The following is a 6753-nucleotide window of genomic DNA, read 5'->3' as shown; positions in this document are numbered from 1 at the left end:
CAGTAGCTTCTTCTGCAGTGTAGAAAGAATATTTTCTTCCTTTGGACTAATTCATTCCAAACTGAGAAATTGTTTGGGACCTGAAAAAGCAGGAAAGCTTGTTTTTCTTTTCCAGATTATGAACAAACAGGAAAATGAAGGTGAAGACAACTGAGTTATCTGCAAAAGCCAATATTTTAAGTTTCTCATGTTGACATGGCTGATGATTTAATTTTTGTTTTAAAAACATATATATATTTCATTTAACTATTTTAGTTAAAAACAATTTTAACAAAAACAAACCTGATTTTTTAAAAAAACTTGAATGTTTAACTAAGTTCAAAAATTCATATGCTTGTTTTGTTAAAATATTATATGTTTGCTGTTGAAGAAAAAAATCCAGAATACATAACGTTGTTGTTTTAGTTGAATAAAACAGTTTAAATGTCTGTCTGGTGATGTTCTCCTCATAATACAGCATGGCAAGAAAATCCTCCAAACATTATTGATTAACCTGTTGAACTGGAGACAGTTCACGTCCCAGTGACTTCATAAATATCTGCTTCAATTACCTTTGGTAAATGAAATAACCAAACAATCATTCATTTTCTGATACAGCTGCAAAACTAATCTGCAAAGTTTTCAAAATAAATCACTTTAAAATGTATAGTGTATACCTTCTAAAAATGAAACCTACATCTAGCTCTGAGTTGTGAAGAATATGTATTAAGGTTATAACAACCAACAAGAATGCACTATTGTCATAACTATAAAGGGAAGGGAACAGCCCTCCTGTGTACAACACTATAAAATCCCTCCTGGCCAGAGACACCAAAATCCTTTTACCTGTAAAGGGTTAAGAAGCTGGCTGACACCTGACCCAAAGGACCAATAAGGGGACAAGACACTTTCAAATCTTGCTGGGAGGAAGGCTTTTGTTTGTGCTCTTTGTTTTGGGGGTGGTTTGCTCTTGGGACTAAGAGGGACAGGACATCAATCCATGCTCTCCAAATCTTTCTGAACAAGTCTCTCATATTTCAAACTTTTAAGTAACAGCCAGGCAAGGTGTATTAGGTTTAACTTTGTTTTCTCAACTTGTAAATGTTCCTTTTGGCTAAGAGAATTTACCTCTGTTTGCTGTAACTTTGAACCTAAGGCTAGAGGGGGTTCCTCTGGGCTCTATGAATCTGATTACCCTGTAAAGTTATTTTCCATCCTGATTTTACAGAGATGATTTTTACCTTTCTTTCTTTCTCTAATTAAAAGCCTTCTTTTTAAGAACCTGATTGATTTTTCCTTGTTTTAAGATCCAAGGGGATTGGAGCTGGACTCACCAGAAATTGGTGGGGGAAAGGAGGGGGGATGGTTAAATTCTCCTTGAGTTAAGATCCAAGGGGTTGGATCGGTGTTCACTAGGAAATTGGTGAAGAAGTCTCTCAAGACTATCCCGGGAAGGGAGTAAGTACTTGGGAGTGGTGGCAGCAAAACCAGATCTAAGCTGGTAATTCAGTTTAGGGGTTCACATGCAGGTCCTCATATCTGTACTCTAAAGTCCAAAGTGGGGAAGGGACTTTGACAAGTCATGTAGAAATCCATGATTAAATCGAGGCTTCCTGATTAGTGATTTAAATCAAATCCACCCTGATTTCTACACAGTGTATTTACACAAGTATTTTATTATGTAATTAGACTTAAAATAATGAAAAATGCCTACCCAAGATAGCTCAGTGGTTTGAGCATTAGCCTGCTAAACCCAGGGTTGTGAGTTCAATGCCTGAAGGGACCGTTAGGGATCTGGGCAAAAATCTGTCTGGGGATTGGCCCTGCTCTGAGCAGGGGGTTGGACTAGATGACCTCCTGAGGTCCCTTCCAACCCTGATATTCTTTGACTCTAGACACCCTCACACACCATTGATAATAAAATCCCAACAGCATTAAAATAATAATTTCAAATAGGAATGCAGCCAACCACCTAAAGAAACTCATATGATTTCCACAATGAACAATGGTATTACTGTGCAAATAAGATGGAAAGGTTTTTGGCCATTTAGTTCATATTATTTCATACCATTGTGATTTTTATTATCACCTATTTTTCCAATAATATACAGAAAGGTCTGCATGTGACTATGACCTTGCTGCAATAATAATGTCAATAGGAATAGGCTGTTCTGTAGGACCAGTATCTGTTGTGCTACTGCAGACCAAGAAGAGGGAAACAATTCTGTGTTGAGTAACATTTTTTTAAATAAATGTTGAACCCCAACCAGAATCAACTGCAACTTCCAGATAGTAAAGACAGACATGTTATCCACCATGTTGGATAACTTTTGATTTGAACTGTTTATAGCTTTCTCAAAAGAATATATTTGTCCAGGAAAAAAGGATGTCTGATGGATGTTGTCAAGGCTGAATCCCAACTCTGTCACTCCGAGTGCAGAAGTGGGGCCGACAAGGATTTTAAAAATTAATACTTGCCACTCCCAGCTTTATTAAACTCCCATGATTACAGCTTTTCTCTGACCTTCGCTTGGTAAACACTGCCACCATCCAAATGCAAAAAAAAAAACAAAAAAAAAAACCCTTTGAACCCAGTAAGGAGCACTTGGGAATTCCTCCCTGTGGGGTACCCTCAAGCCCTTTCAACCCCCCCGCCCCCAACAGCCAGGGAAGAGCTGAGAAAGAAAACAAAGGAAATTAGCTGTAGCTACCAGCTTATCAAACAACATGCACAAACCTCTTAGGACACCAAAAATCCAATCCTAATCTTAAAAAAGGTAAATTTTATTAAAAACAAAAAGAAAGAAAATACATCTGGAACTTAGGCTTTTGCTAGATTTGAAGAGAGCAATTCCAAAAAGCAAGCTCCCAAAATAGCTTTCTTGGGGGTTCAGCTTAAAGGTTACAAGCAAACAAAAGCATCTGGGGTTAGCACAGAGGAGTCCACAAGCCAATAAGAAATAAAAGAAATAACCCTAATCATGTCTAGCTAACCATTCTGATTTACTTACACATTTGGAGTTCAGATAAGTAGTTCTAGACATGATCTGATCATTTATGATCATACCTGGCTTAAGCTGCTTATACCATGGTTGCTCTGTCCCTCCAGCCCAGAGAACAATAGACAAAGGCAAAGTTACTTTCCCAATTTTAAAAAGTTCAATCTTTCCATTGGCTCTTTTGGTCAGGTGCCCACCTTTTTAACCCAGTGGTCCCCAACGCGGTGCCTGTGGGTGCCATGGCACCCGCCAGGGCATTTACGTGCGCCTGCCTAGTGACACAATGTGAAAAGTAGTGGCCAGTTGGGGAGAGAAGCCGCGGCCCCGTGCCTGCCGGGAGCAGAGAACTCCGGGGCAGCAGGCTGCGGGTGCCGGTGTTCTCTGACCCCGGCAGGCACGGGGCCGCGACTTCTCTCCGTGCTGCCCAGAACTGCCAAAAAAAAAAAAAAAAAGTGGAACTGGAGTATTTGGGCCATCAAAATGATATTGTTCTAAAATTCTGCGCAACAGATGAAAACTTTTGGAATCTGGCTGACCGAAAAAAGTTTCCTGCCTTTAAAAATGTAGCATACAAAATAAAATACTATTTCAGTTCCACTTATCTATGCAAAGTTCTGTTTTCAACAGTGAACATCATAAAATCAAAATACAGATCTCGGCTTACAGATGCCCATCTTGATGATTGCTTACGAACGGGAATATGATCCTACTCTCCCAACTATGAAAAACTGGCTGAAGAATTGCAGTGCCAAAAGTCACACTGACTTCATTAGAAAAACCATGTGAATTAACGATACCTATTTTCCATTAAGTGCTGATGAGCGCATATGATTAACTTGTGTTTAACTGTTTTTCATATTTGTTTGTTTGTTTATTGAAATCCAGATACAAGTAACAATACAAAGAATATTTTTAAGTTAACCATAACTGGCTATCTATGTTAAAGTAAGAATAATAAATATATTTGGACCAGCAGTTCAACAATGTTTTACTTTTTTTAAATAAATAAAACTGTTTATGATACCATTTTGAGGCCAATAGCACACTCATGTTTTCAGAAGAGTGTGGCGGGCGTCAACAATTTTTCAAGGCTTATTTTGTATTTGTACATTAAATAATACAAAAAACATCATATTTAATATTACAGAATATATTAACCTATAAGATAAAAAAGGTAATTTTACATGTAAAAGGTATTAATTAAATTATTCGGCAATTACTCTTTCATCTTACCATGTGAATTTGCTCGTTTTTCTCTACCTGTAAGAAAAATTAAGGCGTTTTTACAAAATAAATATCATAAACAGTTTTCATCTTATTTATTCACCATCTTGAAAGGGTTTTTTCTTCTTTGTGAGCAGATGAGCAATTTTAAAGGAAGCAATAGTAGCACTTTTAGACTTTACCACTTGTCTAGTGAAAACAAATTCCTGGGCAGATAGAAGAAAATTAATCAACTCAAATCAAACCTTTCTCATCTCAGTTTTAAGTGGATGGCTAATGTCAAAAGAGCCGTGATTAGTTTGGAAATGGCGTTCAATATTATGTTTTTTCGGCACTGCAACAGTACCACTACACAATAAGCAAACACATTTCCCTTTATTTTCAATAAAACAATAGGGTTCTTCCCACTCTGTGTTAAAATAATACATATGTTGTCTTTTATTTGAACCACTCACTTTGGGGCAAAACGTTAAAAAAATAATAAATCACAAAGCACAAGAAAACAGCAGTATTGGTGCAGCAGAAGAATACTCACATACAGGGCTGGCTCCAGGCACCAGCAGAGCAAGCACGTGCCTGGGGCGGCACATTCTATGGGGTGGCATTCCGTCCATTCTTGGGGCGTCAGAGTCCAAGCGGATTTTTTTTCCTGATTCGGCATTTTGGGCTTTTTTTTTTTTTTTTGGTCAGTTCTGGGCAGCGCGGAGAGAAGCCACAGCCCCGCGCCTGCCAGGGTCAGAGAACACTGGTGCCCGCAGCCTGCAGCTCCGGAGTTCTCTGTCCCTGGCAGGTGCGGGGCCACAGCTTCTCTCCCTTGCTGGGCACTACTTTTCACACCGTGTCACTAGGCGGGCGCACATAAATGCCCCAGTGGGCGCCATGGCGCCGGGGGGCACCGCATTGGGGACCACTGCTTTACAGATAAAGCAAGTAAAGAACAGTGACCAAGAGGGATTTTACAGCTAACTGGCTGTCCATCAAAGGGAGATATCCCCCCTTTTATTTATCACAGATGTCTACATAACAATTACACCTGAAAATAAAATTGAGAACAAGATTCAATATTTATCAACACACCTTAGATCAGTGCAACTGTAATATTTGTTCCAGCTAAAGAATGCTTTGCAAAGGTCATGAAGTCTCAATTCCTACCCAACAAACAACTTGATGGTTTCATACTATAAAATGCTAATCTTGGTCCAAAAATATATATTCTCTTATGTATGTGTGTAAACAGACTATTTATATATATAGTGTATATCTAAATACTGCCCTGCTGCATTGACTTTCGAAGTAGGACTAGCATTAAATATAGAGTATGGCATTCATTGAGAATAGCCAAATTACTTACAAGCGGCAAAGCCATGACTTATGGAGATTATCCCAAAAGAAACATTTTTGTGGGAGGTTACAACTGTTTTGAATAAGTCCCAAGGAGGATAGAATACTTAACAGAGTGCAGCTTAAGTGGTCAAAAGTGCATGAAAAATGCAATTTATCACATGGATATCACCACCAGATGTGCAATATTATGGAGCAGCTATAGCTACTCCACAGTTAGGGCTGCAACTAGCTTCTTCTGTAAAGATTTGATTTCCAACCCAAAATTATATGGGCTGGAAAACTAGAATTGTCAGGTTTGCTCTGAAGGCAAAGGAGAATGTTTTGATTTGGTTTTGTTTGTACAAAGGTTGAAGAAAATTCAAATTATATTTAAGCTAGACGGAGACAAAAACAATAGAAAAAAAGACCATCTCAAATCAGGACAGTGTTTTTTTTTTTTAAAATGACCTGTAACTCAAACACAGCTTGCTACTCCCTCTTCAAACTCTTTATGTGATTAAATCTACTTAGAAATGCATATGCCACTTTAAGTTAATGTATTGTAAAACTAAACAAAATTCTTATTAATAGTTCCATTCCTAGTAGGAGCAGGATTGGTCCCAAACAAACAGATGTCAATGAGGGATTTTTGCCATTAGCTGAATAGGAACAGAATTAAGCACTACAGAACTGACTTTTTGGGGGTATTGAGTATTGACGTCAATGAGCCCTGTGGATGCTCAGCACTTCTGAACATCAGGTCCCATAGCTGAGAATGATAAAGATTAGAACAAATTACTAAAATGTGATGGATTTTTCCATCTCTTCACGTTTTCTGATCAAGACTGGATGCCTTCCTGGAAGATATGTTTTAGTCAAACACAGGTTATTGGGCTCAGTACTGGCGTAACTTGGTGAAATTTAATGTCTTGTAATATACAGGAGATCAGACTAGGTGACCTAAGGATATATTCTGGCCTTATCACTGTGAATTTATAAATAGTTGAGATATGAAACAGGGTGCAGATCCCCAAAACAAAGCATTGACTTCCACAGGAGTTAGTCTCTTAAAAACCTTTGAGGAGTTGGGCTATGGTCCTTTTACAAGGCTGATTTTGATCCATCTTGTGACACAAAACTAAATAGTAAAACACAGTATAAGGGAAAGCTTCATGACTTCAAATTTTGAGAGCTAAGTATCATTGACAACATGAACTTGTTCTGAAAA

Source organism: Mauremys reevesii, linkage group 1 (genome assembly GCF_016161935.1).
Source record: "Mauremys reevesii isolate NIE-2019 linkage group 1, ASM1616193v1, whole genome shotgun sequence".
In the NCBI taxonomy this organism is placed as follows: domain Eukaryota; kingdom Metazoa; phylum Chordata; order Testudines; family Geoemydidae; genus Mauremys; species Mauremys reevesii.
Note: the sequence above shows the minus strand (reverse complement) of the source record.